Genomic DNA, 9,869 nt, shown 5'->3' with positions numbered 1-9,869 from the left:
AATATTTTAACTACGATATTTTACTTCAAAGTTAAGTATCTTATAATTCTCACGAATGTTACCGGCTGTTCGGGGGCATGTTTGATGTAAGAGGACTGACCCAAAACAAATTCGTAGCTCCTACTAATATTTTACTTTTTAGGTTTATCCAGTTCAACAGTTTCAAATAAAAAATTTTTTTAACCCATGCACATATTTAATATTTCAACTAAAGATGGTGTGATTAACATCTTTTTTTTTACTAACTTTTTAAGACAGAAAAAATAATGGTATTGTGTAGTAAAACTGAAGGCTCCATTTTACTAAAACCAAATAAGATGTTACAATATCCGCCTATCTTCATGTTTCCGCTCAACACCTTAAGGATAATTAATAATAAACGTTCATAAAAAAATATTTATAAATAGCTTCTATAACATAGTGAAAAAATGTAAATTATTACACAATAATTTATTATTTAGATTAATTCTATCAGTGAATAATATATAATATTTATATATATATACATATATATTTTTTTTTTGAATCATTATTTTCAGACTAAAATATTGTAAAATTGGCGGATTATAATGTCGAGTATTGAGGATCATCGGGAGAGAAAAAAAAACTACCAATCGTCTTTCCTTCATATCATTTAATCCTCAATTTTCTAGAGCATTTATTCTGTACACAAAAGGTTAAAGAGCTTTAAGAAGATTTAAGACAAGTTTTATCATAATCGTTTAGAGACGTTTCGGTGCTACAGACTCTAGAAAAACGTGTTTCTTACTATGAGTATAGTTCAAAAATCAGTATAAGATAAAATAAAATTTGGCCAGTAGTTCAAGAGATAAAATTTAATGTTTTTTTTTAAAACTTATAATTACCCGAAGGTGAAAAACTTGGAATAAAAACAATGGTTTTAATACATAAATTTATTCTCTTCATGGACATTTCAGGGATACTTTGATCCGCTTTTCACCATAACATAATTCGCTATTTTTTGTATAAATAGTACATTTAATGTGCTAAAATTATCAGCATAATAATAAATTTTCATTTTTATAACAAAAAAATGCTCCTAGATCAATAATATAGAGCCGAAAGCTCTAAATCATTGTCCAGTAGTTCTTTCTCATCTAAATCATTGATCAAGTAGCATTGTATGATATAAAAATTAAAATTTATTATCATTTTGATAATTTTAATATATAAAATTTGATGTGTCTGCTTGAAGAAGCAGTGAATTATATAATGCTAAAGAAGGTACACAGTATCCCCGAAAAGTCCAATAAGAGAATCAATTTATGAATGGAAAATTAATTATAATTTTTTTAACATTATAGGTCAAATAGTAAAACAAATTCAGTAGTATTACTATAATTATTACTAATTTAAGGAATTTGAACAGTGGTTTCAAAACACCATATATTTTTGGACTATCTTCCTAAATGACCGAGATAAACGCGTATAAAATCACTAATCGGTCGGCATTTTAATTTGGAATAGTGGATGGTAATGAGTTTTGAGGATCAACGTCGAGTACTATGTAACATTGGTTCCAAATCTTTTTAAAAAATCGGTTCCACAATCTCGGAGGATAGCCGCGCAAATAATAAATTTTAATAAAATGAACATGAAATAAATTAATTCTTGGCATTTTGTACGCCCGGTTCGCATTTCATTTTTTTTCTTTTTGGAATTATTTGATAAAAAAAAAAAATAAACATACTTAATTTGTTTCAATTCATAAGTATTTTCGACAAAATAAGAGATAATTACGGTTTATTTGTTAATTTTTTTTTTTAAGGGGACAAATGGGGAAAAATAATGTATGAAGAACTGTATCTTAAACCAAAAAAAAAAATAAAATTGGTTGTAAAGAGCTCATCTTATATTCAAATTGTAGACAATTGTATCTTTTACTAAAAAGATCTATTTGTCAATGTACATTTCACAATTTCTCACTAAATCTTTAACTCTAAAAATCATAGAAGGGAAGACTTCTCGGGACACCTACCGTCTAACACCATTTTGTTTTTTTCTTCATACCCTCTGTATTTATTTCAACAAATATAGAAATTGGAAATTGTCAAATTGCCGTATTGCTATAGACTCAATATTAAATAGAGTAGACAAAAAGAAGAAGATCAAATTTATTCCTAGAGGATTTTGAAATGAATATCTAGCATTCCATAGTCACTTCAAAATTAGTCGCCCCACAACAAGTTCTAGCCTTGGATTACAAAGATATTCAAAGCAGAATGCTGCGAACCATGTAATTTTCTGAGCTGTTGAAAACACGATTCCAAATTACCCGGACATGGTTCAAAATTTACGAGTTCTCTCGTGGACGCCCCGTGGTTTTGAGATAAAAACCTATCCAAAATACAGTTTAGGGACTAAATGTGTTTCCACTTAGGTAATTGAGATTCTATCTCCCTGGTAGCTTTTAATGTTTATAGCTCTATTCTAATATCTCATTCTTTTTTCTTCACTATTCTTTCCTTATTTAGTTTCAAGGATGCACCATTATAATTGGATTCTACAATGATTAGTCAACATGTCGTTTCTTAGAATATTTTATCATTCAAGTTTCAATTAAGAGAATAAAAATTGTAATAGTTACAACTGTCTATTTATTTAACAAACGAATACTTACAAGTAGTAAATTTCACGAAGCTGTAAGAACTAACCATTCAAACTCTATCCAGGAAAAGACCACGGTTTCATTGTACTAAAAATTATATTCATTATAGTTAATTGAAAGAGTATAAATATTGGAAGATGAATAAATGAGTGATTCTATGACAGCGAACGCTTCTTGTTCTTAGCCATTTTGTGGAGGCTAGCTATGTAGTGATATATAAATATAAGTAATATGGAAAGAGCTTAGTTCTGTTTATTGTATACCATTTATACAAGCAATAAACCTTTGATTCATCATTCATCTGGCTGTTTCCTGAAGACACTTACCAAGTTTGAGAACAATACAATATCACAAACATATTATCTGATCCAAATTATTTTTTATATTTGTTGTAAACTCACACACCTATGTAAATGGTAATTCAAATGAATAGATGAATTCTTTCAGCTGTCGATATTTGAAAAACAATTGACAAAAACCAATAAATATTTAATTGTTACCACTTTTGTACAGTTTTTCGAGTAAATGTCAGTCAGTTTTTTCAACAAGTGGTACTTTAGTATTGAATGCCATTCATCTGGATATCCAAAATGTTTTGAATTAAAATGAATGACTGGAGGTCAGATGCAGTACATTTTGTATTGCGAGAGTACTGTTAACGTTTTTATTTTATTTGAAAAACGGTAGTTAAAAACCCGGTAGTTCACTGCCCCCAAATAAGTCCGGATAATCTTCCGTCTGGGTACAGCCGGTTTCAATTTGACTACTACTGTTTAGGTCCAAGATAGGAAAAACATTGGCGCCCGTCCACTAGAAACGACATTCCAATTGAGATAGGAATTTCGATTCTATTTGGCAGAATAGTACTAAAATGCAGATTTGAATTTCTATTTTCTAGTTTGAATGATTATGGATTACGAGAAGAACTTAAAATGTATTGAAACGTCTGGTGGCTTATCGGATAGTAACAAAAACAATTGTCACCATCGTGCTGGAGTTTTTTTTTGTAAACCGTGAAACTAACTACTTTTCTGCAAAAATGAAGTGTACTCAATATTTTTTCCTTAGCCCTCGTTCTCATTATGCAGCAAGGAGGGCACAATAGCTATGAGAAGTTCTCAAAATCCATTTTTTTTTTTTTAATAGCCCGTAGTACTGAACAAACTGGTAGCTGATGCTCGTACGTCGGGTTCCATGAACGCTCTATTTGGATTCTAAGCCGAATGGGGGCTATGAAACTTTTTAATAGTAGTGGTGAAATTTCCTACTTGTCTTATGATGGATGAAACAATGAAAACCCTTATCAAGAGGAAGAACATTTGAAAAAAAGGAAGACATTCCAGAAGGGCTCAGAACTTATGATTTATCTGGCCGCTCCAAAATTTTAATCACAAATTTGGATTTACAACCAAATAGAAAAAGAAACACAGAAAAAATATTTCTTTAGAACAAAAAAGGTCACTTTTCGTAGAATTGCCTACCTCATAAGTTTTAAAAATATTATATTCTGAACTAAGATAGCTTTTAGATTAAATAAAATCGAGGAAGCATGAACTGTTTAAATTTATCCAACATTAAAGAAAAATTTTAATAACTTTTCGACTTAAGCTAACATTCATTCAAAAATATCCAGAACCACTAAAAACGCCGATACTCGCATTTAATGACAATCCACTGCCTCCAAAATCTTCGGTTACCTGGAAAGAACGGCCAGCTATTTTTTTTTTCATCCTAACGATAGGCCTATGCCTGACTAGCAATTAAAAAAATTAGCAATTCTGGTTATCTTAGTGAATGCCACACTCATGCCCTTTTAGGTTTCTACGAATACTGTCCGCTACACACAGGCTTACGGTAAAAAAATATATATAAAGATAAAATGCTACATCAAGATTTCGTCATACTAAACAAATATGTTTTAAATTATTCAAGCGGTCTTTATTCTCCGATGGTTTCATTGGACGTCTAGGTTTTATGTGCTGTTAATACTAACTGATGTTCATAAATGGTTTATAATATTATATTATGATTCATAAAGCTGATATAATATTACATTATGATTCATACACTTCTTATAAGCAGTATTTAATAATATTATCTTTTTACATTGCTGACCAGATTGGTTAGACCAAGAATAATACAGGTAAGCCATCCATCCGACAAATATTTTTATATTCTATTCGTACAAGGTGCCCCATTAATGCTAGGACATTTTTATATAAGTGATATTATATTTTACCTTAGAGCAACAAAAAATGACCATGGTACAATTCTCAACAGAATAGGAGAATATTCATAATTTGTATTGCTTTTTTAAGCAGGTCACATTTTTTCCTGAATAGGATATACAAGGTAAGTTCCAATTGCCCCATCGTAAAACATCTGAAATTTCCTTCAAGAAATGTGGTTTGGTTTAACTAAATCTATTGTGAGACGCTTTCCATACCTTCCAATAACCCAAAATGTTTAGTTTAAAACAAATTTCGATGTTACTTGTGAATATTTTTCTCAGCCCCCTATTTCTAGACTTAAGAGAATCTAGTTATAAAAAAAACTACCACACTTTATAAGCTTTGATATCATATAAATGAAGTCATATTTTCTTTTGGGATTGATTTGGCTTCTGATTTGCCAAAAAGGGTGGTGTGAAATGAGGTTTTTTGACATAAATTTGTTTTGTAAAGCAGTAATAGTGAGCCTCAAAAGTAACTAAAAAGTTTACATGAATTTAGCCCTATTCCACAAAAAAAAAGTAGGAAATTCACGTTTTATGTTTTTCTAGAAAGCAGTAACTAGAAGATTATTGAAATTGGGTAATTAATATTTTTTATAAAAATACAGCCAATTATATTTATTCAGTTTAAATGAATACGAAATCACAAAAACTAAAATTCTCTTCTAATATAGTTGTGGAAAAAATTTAGTCAGATTCGTTTTTTAGCATTATAAAAAATACCTTAACATGAATTTTAATAAAATACATAAATATCTCACCAAGCCTACTTTACAACGTGAATCGGTCTCAATTATTTCTATAGTCTGCAAATATCACACTATCTATAATGAATAATTTTTTGTTCTTGTTGTTGTCATAAAAAAAAATAAAAATGATAATAATAACAATTAAATACATACGAGGAGGCAGTATGCGATAACATGGACAATTTCTAAAAATATATAAAACATATTTTTCTTGGCTCTTAGGGTGCATTAGCAAAGAGCCCACGGACACGTGTTTAATATTTTGCAACCTTGAATCGCCAAAAAGAGTTTAATTGAAATCGATGTCCCCACATGCGTTTGCAAACGTTCTTCGTTAATGATGGTGGAATCCATATTGTAGGCATGAAACTGAAAACATAAATAAAAATCATACCAAACCTATCTGGGCAAGATAATTTAGAATATGACAGTGGTAGTACTATAATCGAATATCTTTAAGGCAGGTATTTTTTAAACTTTTTTATTGATTTATCTTTAAACGGAACAACCTTCTTTTTTTTAAGCCAATTTTTTTCCTCAAAAAATCTTTCTATTAAAAAAAATAGCTTATCGATTTATTCATATATTTTTAAATTTAGAAATTTATTTTAATTAAATAAACTACGCAATTTGTTTTCTTTCTGAATTAAAACAAGACCTGAAAAGTTTTATAAGAAAACGAAAACGATTGTAGAGGAGTTTCCTGATGCAGATGTTGCAGTCACGTGATCATGTTTCTAGATAATTCCTGTCATCCTTCACAAAGCTAATAGGCTTTTACCAGATGTACCGAGTGAAAAGGACATGGACTAACCGAATCGATGGATCACATCTAACACATATCCTTTGTCGCTTTTGTTTTGACAAGATGGAGACCAGTTTTTTTTCCTTTTTTTATTGTGGAGCATAAAGTTTAGCGTTTAACTGAGGCGCCGCTCTCGTCTTTTTTTTTATCCTTTCTCCAACTGGAGGCTTGTTATACTAAATTGATTTTAATATTTATTTCCGTTTGAAATATCTCGCCGGCGGGGCTGGTTGTTTTTATTCCGTTTTGGAACCGTAGGGGGCCTTACCTGAGAGTTCTTAGGCCACTCAGAAAACATGCCAACTGCCTATTATTTTAACTTTAATTAGGAATGATATAGTGGAGACAACAGCTCGGGGAAATGTAACCATCAAATCCCATAAAATCTCTTCAATTTTTTTTTTTTTGTTTTTTCAACAGGAATATTAGAAAGTGATTTTTTCGTCTCTAATAACATTACTCAACCAAGCACAAATACTCCTCAAAGTAAGAATATTTTCTTAGTAATATTATCTTGGTTTTCGGTTGCTTATTATAGGTGAAAAGTGAACAAATTGAGATTCAAGTGTATTGAGATTAAAGTATTATCAATATTTATAATTTTAAAAAATCTCTTATTTAATATAATTCAAACTTAAATTCAATAAGTAAGTATAGGTAATCTATTGTTTCCCGGTTCACAATTTACCTTTGTAATATATTTTTGGAACTATTTTTTTTTTAATATAACAACGTAAAAAGTTAATCCTGATAGAACATTATTTTTGCATGCTAACACATCAAATATTTATTAATATATATACAATTAGGTTATGCATATTTTATTACAACATTATTTCTTTTTTATAAGTGTGTAAATAAAAAATCATAAGTAGCTTCCAGTAAAGTAGACCAAAACTTTTTTTATAGGAAAAATCAAGTCAGATTCCGAGTATTTTCATAAAATACAAAAAATATTTTACCTGGGCCAGTTCGCAATGGGTACAGACCGATTGACGTTGCGGAATGGGCCAAGTAAAATATATTTAAAAATCTCGGAGGATGCTAAATACTATTCTGACTTCCTTTTTCTTAAAGAACATTTGATCGGCCAAATACTTACATAGGAAGCGATTTTCGTGATTTTGTATGCATTTAAACTTCATAAATATAATTAAACTACATTCGAAAATAAATTGATTGACTTATAATTACCTCACTATTTCATAATAACAGCATAGTATTAAAATACATAAGGCCGACTGGTTCGTTAAGTGGGACAAAATATTTTTTAATGGATAAATAAAGTTATACCACTAGTTTTTCGCACCCCAAAAAATCTTTCGATGTGAATTTTCGTAGAAATCAAAATAGTTTTTTGCGTTACTCCCTATATTATTTCGAAAAATTCAATAACTTCAACACGACACAACTAATCTGCATGGAACTTAAAAGACTTAGAATCCCCTTAACTGCGCGAAAAGGTACCTTTGCAAACATCAAAACGAGGTTATAAAATAAAACGTTTGAGAAATTTTTATTTATTTTGTGTTCTTCTACACACATAAAAAAAAAAATTATAAGCATAAAATACATGCAGATTAAAGGCGGCATGCGATATCATAAATAATTTCTTATAATATGTAAAATATTTTATTTCTCGGATTCTAAGGCGCTTTGGCAAGATACCCCACACACGATTCCAATATTTCGAAACCAAAAATCTCCAAAAAAAGTTTCATTTAAATTGTTGATTCCACGTGCGCGGATCGTATTACACAACCCATGTTAATAAAGCTAATAAGTACAAAATCCGTTCTTCAACATCTTGAGATTCAACTTATGTTTTAATTTACACACACATCATTAATACAAATATAAAATTTTAATTGAACAATAAAAGGAAATTTCCTAATAATTATGGTCATACATAATTTAATTTAATAGAGTAAGTTAAAATATATAAATAAAAATACACAAGTTTTTTTCCCCTAAAATATATATATATATCTCTTTTTTTTATTACTGCTTTTGTAATGTTATAACCTAAAGTTTGGCCAATATTGTGGAATATTTCATTATATTAATTTTCATACAGGTTTTTTCCTACAATTTTTTTTTATAAGTATGTGCAAATATTTTCATGTATGACTTATTTTTTAGAAATTCGTGATATTTATCTATCGAGTAATTATTATTACCATACTGTTATTCACGTGGATTTATCGGGTGCGACAACCTCCGCACTCTTTGACAAACAAGCAAATCAAATTCTAAATTTGTGAAAAATGCGGAACTGATTTGGATGAGGTCTTTCTGCGGCCAGACTCGACTGAAGAAGCCTTTACATTAGTAATTATAATGTAATTTGTGACTCATTAAAGAGGTCAACTTCAAATCTGAAACATTGAGGATGGATGCCTGAACTCACTTCCACAATAAATCCAGCTCCTCAGCTGCCATTTCACAAAATCTTCTGTAACCGCAAGAGTTGCACCAGTAGTTGTAGATATCGAGAAGTCAATTTTTCCAGTCAGTCCAAACTGAATTTTTTTTTTTTCTTTTACCCATACTTGGTCATTTCTGGCATACGAGAGAGGAGAGGAAAAGCCATAACTTTAATATTTCTGAAAATAAACAGAAATTCAACCGCAGAGTCCAAGATTAATTGTTGCTAATGAACCTACAGTATAAAGCACCAGGGGCCATCCATAGCTCAGAGAGCGGAGGCGTAGATCTTGCCAACCTGCCCACTGCGGCAGCGCCGGTTCTTATCCGACCTAGGGGTCGACTTTTACTTCTGTAGTGGTCGTATGAAATGAAAACATGGCTCCTCACCATGGTGTTAGAATAGGGTGGTGATCAGTAGATAACCCCTCGTATGTCAAAAATGACATAAACAGGGGTCATAAAAAAATTGTTGATATTTGATACGGTTTATATAATACTATATACGGTTTACGATAAGATTTACCCTAATCTTAACAAGTCAAATCACGGAATACTCTGAAGAAATCATCAAGACTACCAATGTGGTTTTCGACGAAATCGTTCAACTATTGTTCAAATTTTTTCATTACGGAATATCAGAAAAAGTTGGAATACAACGGGGTAGTTCATCAGCTTTATATAGATTTCCAAAAGGCTTACGACTCTATTGAGCGCCAGAAGCTGTATAATATTCTGACTGAACAGGAAATACCAAAGAAGTTAGTAAATCTCGTACAGATGTGCATAACTGAAACGTTTAATAAGGTACGAACCGGTAATCATTATCCTGAGAAATTCGAGGGCCGGTCGGGTTAAAACAAGGAGATTCTTTATCACCTATCTTATTTAATCTATCACTAGAATACGTCATTAAAAGTGTGATAAATACCGAAAAGAGTTTAAATGAAAGGAATATGGTCCGGGTGCGGTCAAGAAAAACTCAAATAGTAGAAATATACTAATTTAATTAGTATATTTCTACTA

This window comes from Halyomorpha halys, unplaced genomic scaffold (genome assembly GCF_000696795.3).
Source record: "Halyomorpha halys isolate HHAL.00 unplaced genomic scaffold, Hhal_1.1 Scaffold543.1, whole genome shotgun sequence".
NCBI lineage: Eukaryota > Metazoa > Arthropoda > Insecta > Hemiptera > Pentatomidae > Halyomorpha > Halyomorpha halys.
This window is presented reverse-complemented; position numbering follows the sequence as displayed.